General features: G+C 40.7%; 1 pseudogene; it reads right to left on the bottom strand.

Annotated features, from left to right (window-relative positions):
- Positions 1-585: 585 nt before the first annotated feature.
- LOC114094913 (spermatogenesis-associated protein 2 pseudogene) lies at positions 586-20,707 on the bottom strand (annotated as a pseudogene).
- Positions 20,708-21,025: the final 318 nt, after the last annotated feature.

Genomic DNA, 21,025 nt, shown 5'->3' with positions numbered 1-21,025 from the left:
CCGCTGGTGGACTGAGATGTGGTGGCAATAAGAGACCTTCAGCTAATGTGGGACTTATTTCATCTTTGACACCTGCAGAGGCAGGGAATGGGGTGGGGGGAATCTGGCTAGGGATCCTTGTATTTGGGAACAGGATGGCCAAAGGGGTGAGCCCAGTGTGGCAGAAGGGCTCATTTTAAGCCAACAAGCCTCTATCTCCCTGTTTAAAGTAGGCATTTGGAGGTGTCCTGGGTGTTTTAACGTAGCTCTGTCCAGGGTGGCTTCACAGTGGGAGGGGTAGGCATGGAAGGGTCTCAGGATAGAAACTCTCTTAGAAAACAAAAGCAAAACCCAACTGAACAGGGAGTGGAGACAGTGAAGAGATTAGCAAAATGAATCTGAATGGAAGTGTCACCCTCTCTCTGGACAGAAGACAAAGCAGCCACTGGTTGAAAGGAGTCATTAGTAAACTCACATGAGTGCAGATCAGCACATCCAACAAGATAAAGTGCAGTTCTTTGCTTCTGATAATGCATCCATACTACTTCACCAGAAAACCCAGAGGGCAATGGTGTAGCCCTTGTAGCCAGAAGGTGCAAGGATAGTCTAACTGTAAACAAGATGGCAGAACTTGGTGGACTTGCAGTTCAGCTGGTTGTTAGGCATGAATTAGTACAGTTCACTCTTTTTGCAGCAGGGGTCATAATGGTAGGTGTTGAGGCAGGTGGTGTTGGTACCTGGGTGGTTACAGAAGTCACAGCAGGTGGTGGCCATGGTGGAAGGCTTAGGCTTTGAGTGGAGGGGCTGCAGCCAGCAGAGGTACTGCATCTGGCTTGTGTACTCCTGTAGAGGTGCCCCCAGGGCCAGGTTGTCATGGGCAGAGGCCTCACTGGGGAAGGTGCTGGACTTGGAGGCCAAAGGAAGGTGAGGAGGCTGTCACAGTGCTGGAAGAGAGAGGTGCTACAAGAGAGGCCACAGTTTTGGCACACTTTGGCACTGCATCCTGAGAAGTATGTGCTACAGAGCAGGCTGAGGCCATTGTTGGGGGAGGTTGGTAGAAGGTCATCCAGGCTGCCCTGGGGGAACTGGACATGGTCAGGAATGAGGAGAAGGGGCAGATTATTTCATCCCTTTCAGGTTGTTCCCCAAGTCTGAGGCTACAGGCTCCTTCTGCAAGCTCAGTAAGGCTTTCAAGGGCAGCTTCCTGCTCTCCCAGTAGCTGTTATAAGTATCTACTGATCTGGATGGCTTGTAGTAGTTCTTGACTGCCCACTCAGTGATTGCCCACTGAAGCTCCACCCAGGCCATGGACATGGTCAGATGCTCCCTGCCCTAGGCCAGCTGAGGCAGTGCATCTGAACAGGCATGCTTGTCTTCTTCAGCTCTTGTGCTCACTCACACCTTCCATCCAGCTCAAAGTAGCTCTTATCTATCACTTGCAAGTTGATCCTCCAGCATCTGCTCACACTGGGCCTTGGCCAGAAAAAGTTCAAAGGAGATCATTTCCACCTGGAGGATCTCTACGAGCTTGTACACAGCCCTCAACTCAGGCACATAGCCTGGGGAATTCAGGATGGCTCCAATGTCCACTACTAGTAATTGGCTTGACACAGTAAACGAAAAGGCTTGTATAGGTCTAGATGCTTGGAACTCCTTTCATGGATAGAGGAAGAGGTTGATGGCCACCCTCTCCAGTAGGCTGAAAGTTCAGTGCAAAACCCACAGGCTGGAGAAGCTGAGTGAGCCCAGGGATTCTCCACTACCGCATAGAACTGGATGAGCCAGAATCCAAAAAGGGGATCCACCTTGTACAGGCTGAGCAGGATCAGGGTTGCCACCCGTAGGAGCTTATCACTGCCACCCTGCAGTTTGCTGGGGGTGGCATCTGCTTTGCTCTTGGAGAACTGTACAATTTCTGAAATAAGTCATCTTCGTAACCTGTGTACTTTGAATACATGATATTCTGATCGAGGGGCTTCTGGGCTGGAGGCAGGACAACACTAAAAGCACTAATGTGTTGCCCACCTGGACCAGGGAGGACTCCCTGAGTGCTGCTGAGGGCTTGTGGCTGAGGGAAGCAGTGGAGGAACCGTCGCAGCCAGAGCCTGGTGAGTCCTTGCTCTGGCAGGGTGCAAGGAACCCAATAATTGTGTGTGTGTATGTGTGTGTGTGTGTGTATGTGTGTTTTAAATCTTTTGCCTTGAATTTCATTAATCCATTTCCATTGACCCCCTTTCAAACCTTCCTGAAATGTCCTTCTCAGCATCAATTAGGATGTTGTATCCACAACACATAGGAAACTTGCCAAGGCTTCCTGAATCTTCCTAGTTAGCCACCCTTAGTGTGTCGATAGGATCTTTCCTCATGGAGCCAAGATTGCTGCTGAAGCTCTCAAGGACCCCATCCTTACATAAAGAATTCACAGCATGAGTTCAACAAGGCAAGGCAGATGGAGAAGGAAGTAGCAAGATGATTTTCAACCCAAGCATATAGTAAGACTTATGTTACAGCTCATTGCAAAGACTTGTGTGTTACATTGTGAGAACTGATGGTCATCATTTATTAAAGTTACAAAACCAAAAGAAGGAATAGCTGTTGGAGATCTAATTTACAGTGTCTGTTCTACTTTCATCAGCTCAATTTCTTTCCCTGCTTCAAAACTCTTTCACTGCACCTCATTGCCTGCTCCAAATGCTGTAGTTTCCTCATTGAGACTCTTCAGGAGGTAGCTCTTTAATTTTCCCTATCTCATCTCCATGGGCCTCCTCGGTAAATCCACAGTGGTGCCAAACCATGCTATTAGTCATGACCCAAACATGCCTTGTATTTCCTGCTGCTATGATCTGACTGTGTCCCTTCAAATTCATAGGTTAAAACTTAATTACCAATGGGATAATATTAAGAGATAAGGACTTTGGAGAGTGATTAAATCATGAAGGCACAGTGTTCAAAACTGGAATTAGTGAATTTATAAAAGATGTTGAAAGATTCACCCTATGCCCGTTTTGGTCTTCTGCCCCTTCTGCCACATAAGGAAACAGTGTTCCTTCCCTTTGGGGGATGTGGCTTTGGGGCCATTTTGGAAGCAGAGACTGAATGCTCAGCAGAAGCTGGAGTTGCTAATACCCTGATCTTGGACTTCTCAGCCTCCAGAATGATGAGAAATAAATCTCTATTATTTTTAAATTACCCAGTCTGTGTTTTTTTGTCATAGCAGCAGGAATGGACTAAAATACATGCCCTCCTTGCCCCATGTTTTGAAGCCTATGATCCAGTACTCATCTCTCCCTCTTCTAGTCACCACAACATGGATGGAGGCTTCCTGCTCATCTCTACATGTCAAATTCAACCTTTCCTTAAGGGTCTGTAGGGCAGCCCCAAATGGCTGTAGTAAGGCTCCCTCACTGAGGCTTCCTATGGGCTACATTTTCAGTGTGTAGTCAAGGTCATAAACACTGATTTAGTGGACATATTCAAGGTCATAAACATTAGCTCGTGAGCATGCACCAACTGATGTAACCTGTTGGCAGTGTGCCTCCTTTTTCTCGCCTGCATATAAAAAAGACCCATGGAAATGACTCAGAGGGCTAAATGGAACTGGCTGGGGCTGATGCTGAAGCTGGGGCCTGGCTAGGAGGTATTTTTGCCTCTGAATAAAGCATGTCTACTATCCCAATTGCATCTTGCATCTTCTTCTACCTGCTGGGATCTCAAATTTGTTTCCTGGGCCTGAGCCTCCATAGCAAATATCTTCGGGGTCCATAGCAAATATCTTCTCTTCTCCCAAAACATGGTCTGATCCTTCCGGGCAGAAAGTCTCATTCCTTCACATTCCTAAGGTCTTTAGTATCATTTAAATGTTCTTTAGTATTTTAGTTACAGAAAGAGGCTATACATTTTCATCCTTACATCCCATTTCTCTCAACTATGCTTAATAATAATAATTCTATGACTATTTATTGTTTACCATTGCTAGGCATATTTATATTTAACATTTTACATGTATTATCTCATTTTTGTATCACACTAACCCATAAAGTTGAAAATTTCTCTTTTAAAAATGACTTAAATCCAGGGTGGATTAATAACTTCTCTTGAGTTAAAATTCAAATCCCATATTTTTAAACAGTTTGCTATATGTTTCTTTAATATAATACTTTGTATTAGTAAGTTTTCCTTACATTGTGTGCATGTGCATGTGTGGTACTGGGTTTGAACCCAGGCCTGTCACAAACACATACTAGATAAGTGTTCTACTCCTAAGCTACTTCCCCAGCCCATTATTATTATTATTATTAGTTAATTTTTTTGTAGTGATAGATGGATGGTATGCCTTTATTTTATTTATTTTTGTATGCAATGCTAAGGATTGAACCCAGTGCCTCACACATTCTAGGCAAATGCTCTGCCACTGAGCCATAGTCATAGCCCCATTTTTATTTTAAGACAATTTTTTTTTACTAAGTTGTCAAAACTAGCCTGATACTTGTGATCCTCCTGCCTCAGCTTCCAAAGTACTTTGGGATTACAGGCATGTGTCACCACAAATAGTTCATTACACTTGTGTTTAAAAGAATGAAAGAATATTTGTATAATTTGGCTAATAAAGACAGCCAATCTGTATAATATATGCCCTGAATCCATTTCTTTTCTCCTATTTCTCTCTGCCCCATCCCCCAAATTTAACAAAAACAAAATTGTGTTTTTATGTTGATTAAATTACCTGGATATTTGACTCAACTTTTCCCATTTTACCTTAGTTATATATATTCTTCAGCTATCAAAAAATGACAAATAACAGAATTAATTAAACACATACTGGTAGTATGTGTCAAGTTGTATGCTAAGTCGCACAAGGGCTGCATCCAACCAAGTCCACAGAAAGTTGTTTAAATATATAATGTTTTTTTATAATTTCCTTCGATAATTGGTAGGTCGTCGATAAGTAGGTGTAGTAGCTTAGTGAGGTCAGGTCTCAGGATCGTCTTCTTGGTGTAATTCTCTGGACCTTTCCCTCACGGCTGCAATGTGGCTGTTGCAACTCCACACAACTTACTCTTAAACAAACACATTCAGAGGCAGGAAACAGGGAAATGCAGGGCAGATTTTCTTTTCACCAACTCTATCATCAGGGAAGAAAAACTCTTCAGGAAGTTTTTGCTGATTTCTGGATGCATCTCAATGGACAGAATTGTGTCACATGCTTGTCTCTGGTTCACTAGCCCCATCTTCCCTCAGATAAATAATCTTCTGATATTTCAACTAAATTGGGATTCTGTTAGTAAGGAAAAGGCAAGGGAAATGGATTCAAGTCAACAAGAAAAATGATCTCCCACATGGTCTTCTACACACTTGGGGAAAAAAAGGATTTGGTTCTTTCCTTCCCAGATGAAGCTCCCTCCCAGTAAGGTAGATGGCTAATATTTTTAAAAGTTTGTACAACATTATGAGCAATAAAACAGGAAGCATACAAGGCTCTGTGAAGTAGACTGATGTCTGCTCAAGGTAGAGTGCTTCTGGAGCCGTTTCTCTATGAAGACGACTTTTTTTTTTTTGGTACTGGGGATTGAACTAAGGAACACTTGACCACTAAGCCATATCCCCAGCCCTATTTTGTATTTTATGTAGAGATAGGGTTTCACTGAGTTGCTTAGCACCTCGCTTTTGCTGAGGCTGACTTTGAACTCGTGATCCTACCTCAGCCTTCTGAGCTGCTGGGATTACAGGCATGGGCCACTGCGCCTGGCAAAGATGACATTTTAAGTGATACCAAAGAACAAGAATGAGTTGGTTATGTACAGGACAGGGAGGAGCTCACGGAAGCAAGTGCGAGTCCTTGGTGAATGATAGAGAAGATAAGAGAAAGCGAGTGTGAATACTTAGTTGGTAGAACAAAATTGGAGAGGGGTCAAGACTTCTTGCTGGCTACAAAATCCCATTCTCTTCTTTTATACCTCCAGAATGTGGCCAGGTCAATGGAGACCCAACTACATTATATTTTCTGAGTTCCCTTCCTTTTGGAGGGGCAAACAATGATCAGTGGCAGTGATGGGTATATTTTGGAGCCAATGCCTCAGACAGTGGATGTACCTTCCTTATGCTCTCCTACCCTCCATCCCACTGGATGCTCTTTTTCTGTTGCTATGGCACCGTGTCAGCCTCTCATTTGAGGACAATACTCTCAGAGACTTGTTCAGTGTTGCTACAGCAGCCGTGAGCATCACCCAGAAAGAACTGTTAGAAATATAGACTCTGGAGCCCCTACCCAGACCTGCTGAATTGGAAACTCTGAAGATGAGGTCTAGCATAAGCAATGTGTGTTTTTAGAAACCCTCCAAGTAATTTTGATGCATGCTTAAGTTTGAGAACCACTGTACTAGAAGAAAGAAACCTAAGTGCCTGAACATCCACGTGGAACAAAGTTGGATATATGATTGTGGAGTTTAGGAGAAATTTTTGGATGGGAGAAGTTCAAATTTGTGTGATATTTAAAATGATAAGAATGGATAAGGTAGCTTAGGGGGAGGAATAGAGACAGAAAGGGAAAGAGGACCTAAGATAGAGGCATGGGTAACTCCATCCTTTAGAGGGAGGGAAGAGGAGGAGCAGCCTGCAAAGTAGTCTGAGAGGTGGTAGCTAGAGAAATTAAAGGCAAAGAGTGCATTGTTATGGAAGTCAAGAGCATTAATTTCTGGGAGGAAGTTGGGGCACCTTCTGGGGAAGGCAGAAATTCTCCCCTTCTCATTGAATAATACAAGTGCATTTTTGGAGAAGTGACCTTGACTCAAGAGCAAAAAATAGTCCCTTTCTTGTCAAAGTTCTGTGTAAGAATGATCATGAGGCCCAATTTCAGCTAATCAGATGCAAAGGGAAGTGTATTAGAGGATTTTGTGAAAATTCTTCTTTAAACCAAAAAACAAACAAACAAAAAAAGCAACAAGAAGACACTATCTATCTGTCCCATTGGATGTAAATAATACAGTACTAAATACAGTAGTCCCCTTATCTGTGGGGGATACATCCAAGATCCCCAATAGATTGGAGAAACTATATATAGTACTGAGCCACACACAAACATACTGTACTATGTTATTTTCTGTACATGCATACCCTTGATAAAGTTTAATTTATGAATTACGTACAATAAGAGATTGACAATAATAAAATATAACAACTATAATAATAAAGTTAGGTAAAAGCACTGTCTTTCTCTCTCAAAATTTCTTTCTGTACTGTATTCAAAATAAAGTGAATGACATAGGCATTGGGATGTAGAATTTGATCACTACCATAAGGGTTACTTGAACTTAAATACTGCAATAGGACAGTTGATCTTATAACCAAGATGGTTATTACATGACCAATGGGTGGATAGGGTACACAGCATGGATCCAGGAGATTAAGGGATAGATAATTTAGTCCCCAATGGGACACAGACTGTGTTGAGATTTTATCACATTACTCAGAATGGTATACAAATTTAAAACTTATGAATTGTTTATTTCTGGAATTTTCCATTAAATATTTTCAGATTGTAATTGACTGTGGGAGACTGAAACTGTGGAGAACAAAACTGCAGATAAGGAAGGCTACTGTTCTATTGGCAGTTTTTTGTGACTATGTGAGCATCATTTTAATATCATTCATTTCCTCACTTGTAAAATTGAGATAATGTACGTATCTACTTCAGGAAGGATGGAATTGACCCTTTGGTCACCAATAAAAAGGGAATGAAGGAAACAAACTCCTTGAGGACATGGTTGAGATACCAAATCTACCAAACCAAATTTTCTGTTATGTGCGTTTATACATTTCCTTGTTGTTTAGTCAGTTTAATTTAGGATTTCTGTTACTTGTAGCTGGAAGCAGTTTATCTGATACAGTGATACATAAAGACTGCTTTAGTTTTTAATTGTCAGAGAGTCACCAACTTATTTCAAATTCTCAAGGAAGATTATTTGTATGAAGTATTGTTCAACTAGTGTTGTAAAGTACTTTTCTAATAAAATGGAATCAGCAACCTAATCTTATAAGACAACAACAAAAATCATCCTAGGAATAATGGATTAAGCATTTTACTTATCTGAGAATGAATATATATTTCTCATTAATGTATTCTACAATTCAAGTCATATTTTAATATTAAAACCTCACTGAAACTAATTTTTTTGAATTCTCATTTGGCATAAAAGATGCAAATATTGAAAGTCTATGTCTTATCCTTCCTTCAACCTTGAATAATTGTAGGGATTGAAAATTAGGTCTTTGGAAAGAACATCTTGAATATTAAATATGCAAAATACTATAAACATAAAAAATATATCCACACAAAGTCAATGGTTTGACTGGTTGAAATATTGATATCTTAATTTCATTTAGAAAATTAATCTATTAAAATACAATGAAGCTTAATACTTCAAATTAATTTTATTTACTGCTGGAGCACTGAGGTTGTAGAAAGAATTTTAATCTAGAAATCAGAAGCTTTATGTGTTAGTTCCCTTCCTGCTACTAGTTGTATGGTCTCGGATGCATAATTAACCTCTTGTTACCTTATCTAGCAAGTGAGGAGTGGTTGGTACCCTGTAAAATTCTTCCAGTTGTATAATTCTATAATTTGACTTATGTCTAAATTTCTAAAGTAAAAATAACTATAGACAGATTTTTATAAGTATATTATATATAACCTACTCTGTTTCCAATTCCAAATTGGTAATTGCTTTCATTTCATAACTTGGTCTCATTTCAAGCATTTCTCTTCAGAATTATTTACTAGGAGCAGGTAGGAAGCTTCCATATAGACGAGTTTTAATTAAAATCTTGCCTACCATGCACTGGCAAGACACATTCTAAGGAGAGGTACAAATAGATTGTCACAATGAAAAAAGAAAGTTCTTTTGGGTGGTAGTTAGAAACAGGATTACAAGTAAGCACAATTCTTCAAGCAGCAATAGATTTCATAAACCATGAGATTACCATTAATAACATTCTTATTAAAATGCTACTGTTGACATTTCCACTTAGTGGTATAGGTTGTATCAATGGGATTAGTTTTATGGTGAGGAGTTTGTAGAATTTGGTCTATACTGCAGTGTCTTCTTTGGCAAACATGTTTTGTTGGTCCAATGACCAAAGTCAGCATGTGCAAATATGAACAGCAATAATGAATGCTGGTTTTCTATGTACCTTCCTCAGTATTAATAAGCAAATGTTGTACTTCCTTTTAGCTACTGTTCCTCTTGTTTCTCTCTTCACCACTCTCACTACCCCCCAACAAAAGATGTATATATTTACATGACTATTAATTCAGCTTTTTCACTGTCTTTTCTGATTTTAAAATTCAGTAGTACTTAACCTTTGACTTGATAAACATGAGTCAATTGAGTTAAGCTGCTGTTCTTCTAGAACTTAAAAGGTAAAATGCCAATATAAATATGTGGCAATTATCACCAGAACTGTTCATTTTTAACTATTAAATTTAAACAAAGAGCAATTGCTGTTTGTTCATGCAAAACAAACAGTGCCTGCTTAAGATCTCTTTGATTAATCTGCTTCCTTGCTTGCAGATTCAGGAGGAAACACTGCCTCAGGCTCAGCACACATACCCTAGGAAAAGAAAAAAAGCTTTGCTGTTTCAGGCAATTGTTAGGGTTTTCCCAATAAAAGGGGATTTGGGGATAAATGATGCACTATCAACCCAGGGCAAGGAGGACCAAACTCTGAGATACAGGTCAATATATCCAAGGTCCCACAGATGCAGCCCAGCTTTAGAGCAAGCCTCAAAGACAAAAGGTGTGCTTATAGGTGGGAGGGTAATTGAATGGGCAGAAGTAGAGGATTTACAGAGGAGGAAACTATTATCAGATATACAACCAGATTGTATTAGAAAAATGCATCCAAAACAAAATAATTAGAAGGAGAAAACTTTCTAAACTACAACTTCTGAAGGCAAGACACATGGCCCTGTTTTGCTCAGCAGGACAGGTCATCTGGAAGGATACTAGGACGGGAGAGACTGATTGAGCCAGATAGTAGAAGGCTGTTTTGGGCACACACATATCCACCTTCCTGCTCTTCTCCAGCATCACAACTTGAATAAAAATCTACAGAAAATTACAAATGCAAACTGTATTTGGATTTCTTCTAGAAACTGGTATAAATGTAGAGATGGATGTTCCGGAGATCATGAAGCAAAAAAGAATGTGTTTCCAGACAGCTGTGGGAAATCACAGGGAGGGCTTCACATAGGCCCAGGATGGGATGGAAATGTGTATCAGACCTGTGGGGAAGGGGAGCCCCAAGTGACCACGGGTTACAGATGAATGAACTGATCACTGCCACTACATTTTAGGTGCTAGCTACCTAAGTCTTTTATATCACTAGTGTCACCAGATCAGAAGGGCAGAAACTAGCCCTGGGAGCAGGGCTGGTAAGAACAGGATGATGGGCAGATCCCAGCCACTGAAGGGAGACATATTGATGAAGTCCCATAGGAGCCAACTTTCTAAGGTTGTATATGTGAGGAGTACTGTGAGTTGTGTCTGGGAGGTGTGACCAAGTAAGAGGAATTTTAATGATCCAGAGAGAGGAAACCAGTTAAATAGCATAGCCTGAGGATGATGTGGGAAGAGGGGTGCTTATGGGGTTTTCCTAGGTGGATTCATGGGCTCACCTATCAACTCTCTCTTTCAGGTTTGAACATTTCACACTCTATTGGTTCCTTGAATGAGAAAGCTGATATGCAGATTCACCATCTTCTCATTCAAATTTGAGGCAGAACAGAGTAACTTGTAGATACTAGGGGCCATCTGGACCTTCTGGAAAGGGGCTAAGACAGGGATAGGAACAGATATCAATATGACAGAGTTCACTTTATGCAGAGGGTGGTGGGAGTCATGAATTATAATGTATTACGTATTACAAATCAGGTCGAGACAATATGTGATCAAGTGTCTTTATGTGACAAAGATTGGATAAAAGCCACGGTATTGTAGAGCATTGATTCATGAAGTGTAAATATATGCTAAAAAAGTGTGATGGAAAAGAACCATCTTAGGTATTGAGGACACAAGGATGAATGCTATCATTGTTCTAAAGAAACTCTCTGGACGATAGAGAAACACACGAATTAAAGAAAACAAAGTCTTATGTGCTGTTTCAGATGCAGGTACCGAGTCTTATTATGGGAGCCCACAGGAGGATGCCCAACTCAGCCTGGGAACTAAGGACAACCTCCTAGAGGAAGAAAGTCACGTCAAATGGGATGTCAATATGCATTTATATATAAAGAGACAGAAACCTGGTCCAGGGAGCCTCGGGTTACCAAATTATTGCCAAATTCTTTTAAAACCTGTGGTCTATCTATTCAAAGTCCTTCAGATAAATATATGTACAGAATGAATGATCAGCTTGGACCTAAATCAGTTGAAATGGTTGAGTTAGGACAGACTGGAGGGATTGTGCCAAGGCAAACTGCCTTGCTCCTAAATTTTTCTTTGCACCTTGTGTAGTATCCATCACCCTGACTTCCACTCAGACCTTATCAGGTCAGGGCTGCGGGGGCAGTACCCTAAGCCTGCAGCACCTGTTCAGCCACGGAAGAGGAAACAATGAAGACTGTCTGCACACAGACTCACACTTGGACTTCTTTTCTATGCCTTGGGGAAAACTTCTGCCTCTCACAGTGATCAATAAAATGCCTTTACAATGATCAGATTTAACAATATTACTATTCTTTGGAGAAGATTTTTTGGAGGAGAGATGGGATGGAGAGGAGCCCTGACTTTAATGCATAAAGGAAGCTACAAATTAGTGTTTCTAAGAAAGGGAAGCCTAGGCCAAAGTTACTGGTCATGAGATTCCTGCAAGTAGCTGGCATGCATCTTGGTTGGACCCCACATGTAAGCAAGGACTGTGGGGGAGAGCAGAGAGGAGGAATGCGAAGTAGCTGGGGCATCACTCTGTAGAGGTGGATGGGTCATCGGATGATGAAAAGTAGCATTGACAGGAACAGACCCTTATTGCAGAACCATCACTTCTTCATATTAAAAGCCCACTCAAGCCATTTTTGCAGTTTCCTTACTACTCTCCTGGTTCTCATCCACTCCCAGAACTCATTAGCTGAGGTTCCTATAGTGGGTAATTAACTACTGGCTCCCTGCAAATTGGAACCTGTTGGAGAGTGTCTAGGAGGCATGGGGTTCTATCAAGTGTGAAAAGCAGCATTATAGTCAGAAGAGGAAATATTTTGCACGTTGGGCTGAAACTCTGGGATTAAGACCAGGGAAGGCATGGGCTGTGTTGTGACCACCCCAGGCAGTGTACTGGGGAGAGAAAGCAGTATAATGAAAGGAAGAGAACTAAGGTGAATCTGCTTGGTGTAGGGCCTTGAATAGAGAGCAAGGATGGATTACTTTTAAGAGTTGTTTAGAACAAAGATAAACATAACAATTTCATTCTCAGATCTAAAGAAAGGGTGCAACAGTTTGAGGAAGGGGTACTGCACAGATTATCTACACTGCATAGTAAATTACTCCAACAAAAAAATTAGTGACTTAACACAACAATATTTATCTCACTGGGCACGGCTTAGTTGGGTCTCCTGCTTCAGGGTCTCTCACGGGCTATAACTGAGGTGTCAGCTTGGCTGCGGAAATCTTGAGGTTCATCCCAGGAGAGTGCACTACCATGCTCTTTCACATGGTTGTTGGCAGGGTTTAGTTTTCTTGTAGATTGTTAGCTGGGTCCCCCTCGGTTCCTTGCCAGGTGGGCCTTTGCATTATGGTAGCTCTCAGTAGAGTAACCAGTGGCCACAGAGGGCAAACCAAGCAGAAATCAGAGCCTTTTTATAATTATTTTTTTTTTGGAAGTGATGTCCCATTATGTTGCTGTGTGCTAATTGACAGCAGCCCGTCATTAGATCCAGACCACTCTCAAAGGGAGAGGATCACACACACATGCAAATAGGTAAGAGTTGTTGGGAGCCATATTAGAAGCTACTTACCACCATCAGTAAAAGAATAAACCTTATTAAAAATCCTTCACTCAGGGGGAAACATTAGAGATGGAACGTGCAGTTGTAGAAAAGGGGGAACATGAAAGCCTGAGGAGGGAAATCCTTTCACTTAGGCATTGGAAACAGTGTGCGGACGAGGGGAGAGTCCACAAGGCAGCAAAGAAGAAATACTGTCAAGATTTCTCTGGAAATAAGTGCAACATCTGCTGGGCCAAGAATTATAAGGTTAGAATTCCATTTTGTTGCTAATGGCTTATTAATCAGAATTTCTTCTGCATCTTAGGGTTGAACAGTCACAGCTGGATGCAAGCTTTCTCCATAAGGCTAGTAAGATGTTTTCCAATAATTTTAGACTCTCCTCTTCCTATTACTAAATTACACCATATTTTTGCCTGTAACATACATTAGTCTTGTAGAGGGGCTGATTGGCCTGATTATGTTATGTGCCCTCTTACTAGACCAATAATTGCATCCAGGAGGGTATAGTAATACAATTAGCCTACCTTGAAACTTATGCCCTCCTGTGTGGCTGAGACTGAGAGTCTCTATTGTAGTAATTAATGGTGTTCACCAAATATTTCCACTTCTAAGCACTTGTCAAGATTTTACTTCCCTAACCCATCAGAGTAACTGGTGGCCATGTGACTTTCTTTGATCAATGAAAGTGAATATAAATAATGGGTGTCCCTTTTTGGAAAAAAAAAAAAAGGCTGTATTAGGCCAGGCGTGGTGGCACATGCCTGTGATCCCAGCGGCTTGTGAGGGTGAGACAGGAGGATAGTGAGTTCAAAGCCAGCCTTAGCAATGGTGAGGCATTAAACAACTCAGTGAGACCCTGTCTCTGAATAAAATATAAAATAGGGCTGGGGGTGTGGCTCAGTGGTCAAGTGCCCCTGAGTTCAATCCCCAGTAACCACCCCCCCCAAAAAGGCTGTATTGGGCTATAATTTACATATTATAAAACCCACCTTCTTTTATGATAAGATTCAGTAGTTTTTCAGTGTGTTCGCAGAGTTATGTAGCTATCATCACTAATTCTAGAACATTTTATTCTACAATATATCCATGGCAGTCCCTCCCCATTTCTCCCTCCTATCATTCCCTGACTGTTACTAATCTATTTTCTGTCTAGGGGTTTACTTATTCTTGACAACTCATATGACATGTGACCTTTTTGTCACTGGCTTCTTTCATGTGTTTCAACGTTTATACATATTTAAACATAGAAAGGTTTATATCATGTATCCATACTTCATCCCTTTCTACGATGAAATAATATTCTGTCCTATGAACACACCATATTGGGTTAATCATGGACATTTGCATTGTTTGTACTTTGGGGCTTTTTATGATGAATATTGCTATACATATTTCTTAAGAGGTTTTATCCCAGGAGTGTGAGTGCTGTGTCCTGGGATAGCTGTTTTTCTTAAGCTGCTAAGATTCCAGGCTCAGTAGGGAGAAATGCCAATGAAGTAATGGAGTGTTTCCCAAAGCACTTACTTCATTTTATGTTCCCACCGGCAATGTTTAAGGGTTCCTACTTCTCCACCAGCACTATTTATTTTGTCTTTTAAATTTAGCTGTCCTTTGTGGTATCTCACTGTGATTCTGATTTGCATTTTCCTAATGATGACTGATTTTGAGCATCTTTTCACCTCTTTATTGGCCATTTGTATATATTCTTCGGATAAACATATATTTAAATCCTTTGCTCATTTAATTGGTTTGCTTTTTATTGTTGATTTATAAGCATTCTATATATTTTCTAGATTTGAGTCTTGTAAGATAATAAATTTGCATTTTCTCTCATTTCCTTGGTTGCCTTACTTTTTGATAATGTCCTTTGAAGCTCAAAGGGTTTTTTTTTTTTGTTGTTGTTGTTGTTTTTTGTTTTGTTTTTTGATGAAGTCCAATCTCCTTTTTCTTTTGTTGTTTGTGTCATATGTAAGAAGCCTGAAGTCATGGAGATTTATTCCTGTGTTGAGTTTTATAATTTTAGGTTCTATATTTAGCTTTAATATTTAGGTCTATGATCCATTTTTGAGTTAATTTTTGTATATGATATAAATTGTGGTTCAACATCCTCTTCTTCTTCCTTCTTCTTCTTAATGTGAATATCTAGTTATCTCAATACGAATCAATAGACTCTTCTTTCCCCACTAATTGTCTTAGCCCCCTTTTTGAAAAATCAATTGGCTATTGATGTAAAGGTTTACTTCTGAGCTCACATTGTATTTCTTTGACCTCTGTGTCTGGCTTTCTGCCAGTACATGTGTGCCTCTTCTATGAAAAAGATTTAAGAGCTAGGGCTGTGGATGTAGCTCAGTGTTAGGGTGCTTGCCTGACATACTCTAGGCCTTTTGGTTCATAGAACGACAAAAGAAGAAAGGAAGGAGGGAGAAACTTTTAAGGGACAGTGAATGATTTTCCACACCTCATTCTTTAGCCTCTTCATCAGCAATTCTCTGAAAAGAGGCTCAATCTTAGTCTGGGCTCCAGAGTGATGGTAAGATGGAGAAGAGCTCTGAGCCAAAAGCACACTAGGTGTGAGTGTGGCTAGAGTTTTGTTGGAAATTTTTTAATATCTGAAGGTTATGTACTGGCCCATCCTGTCAAATACAACGTTATATTTGACAATTCCACTATGAGTAGGTATGAATTCCACAAAAAAGTCAGGAGAAGGGAGAAGAGAAAGTGTGTTGAGCAAGCAAAACCTTAGTTAATTTTAATCCTTAGGGCTTTGAGCTAGCCCTTATTGTGTTTTCTATTTCCGGAGGTAGTCTAGAAAAAATGGTTAACTTCCCAATATTAACAAACAGGATTACTCTGTCCTTGACACTGGGGTGCTAGTAATTCAGTATATAAAATGGTATCTCTACCTTCAGGATCTCACACTTTAATTGGAGAGACAGAATGTATATATGGAAAATAAACAATAGTACAAACTGTCATGTAGGAAGGGGTACTGAAGAGGTTTAAAGGAGAAGAAATGAGAACAAGTAGGATAGCTAAGGAGGACCTACATCGTTCTGTGATTTAAGTTATATCTGAAGAGAAAATAAGGACTTAGATAATCAAGAGAGGCAAAGGAAGATGCATCAGTACATGTGAACAGAGAGGTAGTCAGAGAAGTCCCATCTTGGTTGGGAGACAATAAATAAATAGAATAGTTGATCTGGAAAAGAAGAAAATCCTCTGAGAAGTAATTTAAGAAAAGTTTAGGGCTAAATTGAAGAAGTCTATGAGTGATGAGTCTTAACTATTATTTTGTAGGCAGTAGAGAAATATTGAAAACTTTTGTTCAGGGAAAATGATGTTTTTGCAAAATTAATCTTACGGCAGTGACATCAGAAGCAATAAAGGTAGTAAGGCAGTTCTCATTCTTCACATATGAAATGATCACTAATGGTAGCTCTTTCATGTATCTGATTCGCCTTAGCTCACCACTACAATCTTAGAGACCTGACAGTGCCAATTGCAGTAGGCTCTCTCTATCTTCAAGTTCCACATTTGTGGATTCAATCAACTTTGGGCTGAAAATATTTTTAAAATATTGTCCATACTGAACATGCACAGACTTTTTCCTTGTCATTTCCCCCCTAAATGACACAATCTAACAACTATTTACATAGTGTGTACAATGTATAAGGTTTTTTTAAGTAATGTAAAGATTATTTCAAGTAATGGGAAGGGATGCCTAGGTTGTATGCAAATACTACACCATTTTATATAAGGGATTTAAGCATCCACGAATTTGGGATCTAAGGGGGACCTGGAATCAATCCTCCACAGAACCAATGAATGACTGTATGTGACTGTCATTTTTTAAATTAGAAGCCGACTAATTGAATATTGAAGTTTCCTATGTTGGGTAGGATAGTGCCAGTATGTTCAATGATGTAGAGTATTAAAATGGTCAAAAACCATACTGAATGTGGGATTTCCACTTTTGGATTCTTCAGTCTCACAAACAGACTCCAGAGACAAATGGTAGAAATTAATAGTGAAGGAAATTAAAGAATCAAGCATCTGAATGTGGCAATCATATGCCGTTCATGAGTGAGAGTTAGCAAATATTTTCCCAACTGCCAATTCTAAGAAATATGCAAACAGATTCCTTGTAAGTGAATGCAGCAGTGAACCTGTGTCTCTGTTAAACCACAGAGAAATTAAATAAGCTGATTTTAAATTTCTGAAGGGAACTTAAACCACCTGCTAAGTTGTAGAATTTAATTTGCAAGATGAATACTTGGCAACGTGACACTTCTTTCATAGCTTCATTTGCTGTTTTAATAAAAATGTTCACAATGCTTTGGTTCCATCTGTTAGAGAGAGTGGAAACAGCTAACTGCTATTCAAACAACAAAAAATATAGCTTTCTAGAAAACTATATCTAGTGCCGCCAAAACGTAAAAAAGGTATTTATAAATTTTAAACTTCTGCCTCGCTTCTAAAAAATGTTATAGTAATTGCACTGCATCGTGGACTCAACACATAAATAATTTATGCAAAAATTTTAAATTTAAATTATTCCCCCACACTCTAAATGCAAACAAATGCTTTCAAAGTTATCATGACCATGAATCTTACTGCAGCAGGCTACAGATTTTCATTATAACAATTTGTAAGCAAATATTTGGTTATTTTTATAAGCCACAAATCTGGCTGAAGGAGAAAATGATGTATAATAAACAAAAACTGTACAAACCACAAAGTATATTTGTTGCTACATTGCCAGATTGGAGATAACAATAAGCTATTGTATAAAAGTCTCCCTGCTTTATTGATTGAATTTCCATAGGTTTTTTTTCCCTTCTAAACAGATCAAGATTTTAAAATAACTTTCAATAACAATTATTTCTCAAACACTAACTCCAGTGCTTAATGGCATATAGTCATGCAGTAGGCAAGATCTGTATTTGAATTGAGTATAATCATAGCCAATGTTATTTCAAAGAGAGGCAATGATGGATGAAACGTAGAGATGGGAACAAAATGGAGAAAAAAGAAAGAAGAGCCTTTTCAGATGCCTGTTCTGTAGGATCCTCTCAGACTTTAGTTTCTGTCTTTCCTTGAGGGATTGGGTAAAACTGAACTGGAGAAGCTGGAAGGCTGACAATGATGCCGGAGGGGGTCTGAAAAGGGCCTGTTGTTTTCCCATGCAATCTTCTCCTATGAAGAAACTATTTACCTTTTCTGCAGAATGGTAGTGTATCAACGTCTCATCTTGTGATTCAGCCTGGTGTTTGATTCCAGATGTCATGGTTTTGTCTTAGTTCAGTAGGTGCTGAGTGTTAAGTCTCTTTGAATATTAGTTTTAGATAACTGAGTTTAAACCTAGGCCCTTTAAAGGGAAAGAAACTAGCTGGGCACTGTGACCCATGCTGTAATCCCAGCAACTCAAAAGTTAGCCTCACCAAATTAGGGAGATCCTGTCTCAAAATAAAAAGGACTAAGGGTGTAGCTCAGTAGTAAAGCATTTCCTGGGTTCAATCCCCAGTACCCTCCCCCCCACGCACACACTTAAATTAAAAATAAAGGTAAAGAAATTGAGACATGGCACATTAAATTCTAGCTAGTCAGCTGATTACCCATAGTACAGGACATAGGTACAATATTTCTTTAAGAGCACTCCAAATTCTACCTAATTTAAAATTCAAACTAAAAGGAGATGAAATATAAGTAAATTTACTCTTTACCTAGTCATTTCATAAGAACAACAACAACAAAATTTCTCTCACTGCCAAAAGCTCTTAAAGGAAAGATACTATGATAAATACAAAGAGAAGAATTTAGTTCTATACATTTAGTAGTAAAGTCTAGACTCAGAGCAGGTTCTAATTACAAACTAGTTAGGAAAAGTAATAATTTGATTCTAAATCTTCTCATCTGAAAAATAGTTAAAATAATTACCCTGTCTGATTCATAAGATAGTGACAGGACAAAAATAGCAGTAAGAACTGTATACAAAGTGCTTTGTCGGTTACAATGTGTTTAAAGTAAGTGTCTTTGGCAGAGAAGTTGTGGTGGTTTTGGTAGCAGCACTCTCTGAACCTTTGTATAGGAAATGAATGCAAATAGCCAGACAGGAAAATCTCAATAAACCCCACTGACCAAAAAAAAAAAAAAAAAAAAAAAAAAATAGACATGAGCATTGATAACAGTCAAGAAACCAACATACTCCAGAAAATGATGCTAAGGAATGTTTGATATTTATATAAGGCATGAATGTCTTAGTTTGGACTGCTCTAACAAGTACCACACACTAGATAGCTTAAACAACAAATTTGTATTTCTCTCAGATCTAGAAGTTGTATGTCTGAAGTCAGGGTGATTGTAGGGTACAATTACTAGTGAGGGCCCTCCTCCTTGTTTAGACCGCCATCATCTTGCCATGTCCTCACTGGGTAGAGCTAGCTGACTTTCTGGCCTGTTCTTATATTAGGGTACTAATCTCATTCATGAAGTCTCCACCTTCATGAACGAATTACTTAAAAAAAGGACCCCCTCCAAATACCATCACATTGGGATTAAGATTTCAACATTTGAATTTGGACACAAACATTCAGTTCATTGCAATGGACATTTGTTTGTTAGTTTGGTGCCAGGGATTGATCCCAGGGATGCTTAACCACTGAGCCACATATTTAGCCCATTTTATATTTTATTTTGAGACAGGGTCTCTCTGAGTTGCTTAGGGCCTTGATAAATTACTGAGGCTGGCTTTGAACTCATAATCCTACTGAAATTTGTCTCTCCTATCTAACTGTAATCATATATTCTTGAACTAATATCTCCCCAATCATCCAATCTTGGTAATCACCAGTCTATTTTCTAAAAAATATTATTTAAAAAAATCAGGAGGCGGAACTGTGACCACCAACAGAACAGGCCCAGCGGCCCGCAGAGGGGCAGAGCCGCCAACCGCGCCTGCAAGGTAGGCGGACTTGTGACTCACTGGCAGAACAGGCCCAGCGGCCTGCGGAGGGATAGAGCTCCCCCCCTGTGCCTGCAAGGTAGGCGGACCTGCGACCCACCAGCAGAACAGGCCCAGCAACCTGCGGAGAGGCAGAGCCGCCCCCCGCGCCTGCAAGGTAGGCAGACCTGCGACCCCCTGGCAGGTCAGGCCCAGCAACCCGCGGAGGGGCAGAGCTTCCCCATGCGCCTGCAAGGTAGGCGGACCTACAACCCACCAGCAGAACAGGCCCAGAAACCCGCGGAGGGGCAGAGCTGCCCCCTGCGCCTGCAAGGTAGGCGGACCTGCAACCCACTGGCAGGTCAGGCCCAGCAACCCTCGGAGGGGCAGAGCTGCCCCACGTGCCTGCAAGGTAGGTGGACCTGCGACCCACTGGCAGAACAGGCCCAGCGGCCCGCAGAGGGGCAGAGCCGCCAACCGTGCCTGCAAGGTAGGAGGACCTGCGACCCACCGGCAGCACAGGCCCAGCGGCCTGCGGAGGGGCAGAGCCGCACCCCCCCCACCGCGCCTGCAAGGTAGGCAGAACTGCGACCACCAACAGAACAGGCCCAGCAGCCCGCGGAGGGGCAGTGCCGCCACCAGCGCCTGCAAGGTAGACAGAAACTGCAACTGACATACAGAACAGGCCCAGCGGCCCGCGGAGGGGCAGAGCCACTGCCTGCACATGCAAGGTAGGCGGACCTGCGACCCACCGGCAGCACAGGCCCAGCGGCCTGCCGGCGTGGTAGGCACATTGCCCCAATTGGAGGAGGGGCAGAGCCGCCGCCTGCGCCTGCGAGGGAGCCTTTGCAACTATACAAGAGCAATATAAATGTATAGGGGGAAAATTCAATAACACAACAGTTTCACCAACCAGAAAGAAACGCGAACAGTATGAAAAGACAAGGAAAGAAAGGACCACAAGCAATGCAGGTCAACTCAACGTTAGGAGAGATAATATCTGCAGCAGATGGAATGTCAGATAAAGAATTCAGGATATACATGCTTCAGATGATCTGGAGTCTCAAGGAAGACATTAGACAGCAACATCAGACAATGAAAGATCACTTCGA

The sequence above is a fragment of the Marmota flaviventris genome, chromosome 4 (genome assembly GCF_047511675.1).
Source record: "Marmota flaviventris isolate mMarFla1 chromosome 4, mMarFla1.hap1, whole genome shotgun sequence".
Lineage (NCBI taxonomy): Eukaryota > Metazoa > Chordata > Mammalia > Rodentia > Sciuridae > Marmota > Marmota flaviventris.
Note: the sequence above shows the minus strand (reverse complement) of the source record. Positions and strands in the feature narration are given on the sequence as shown.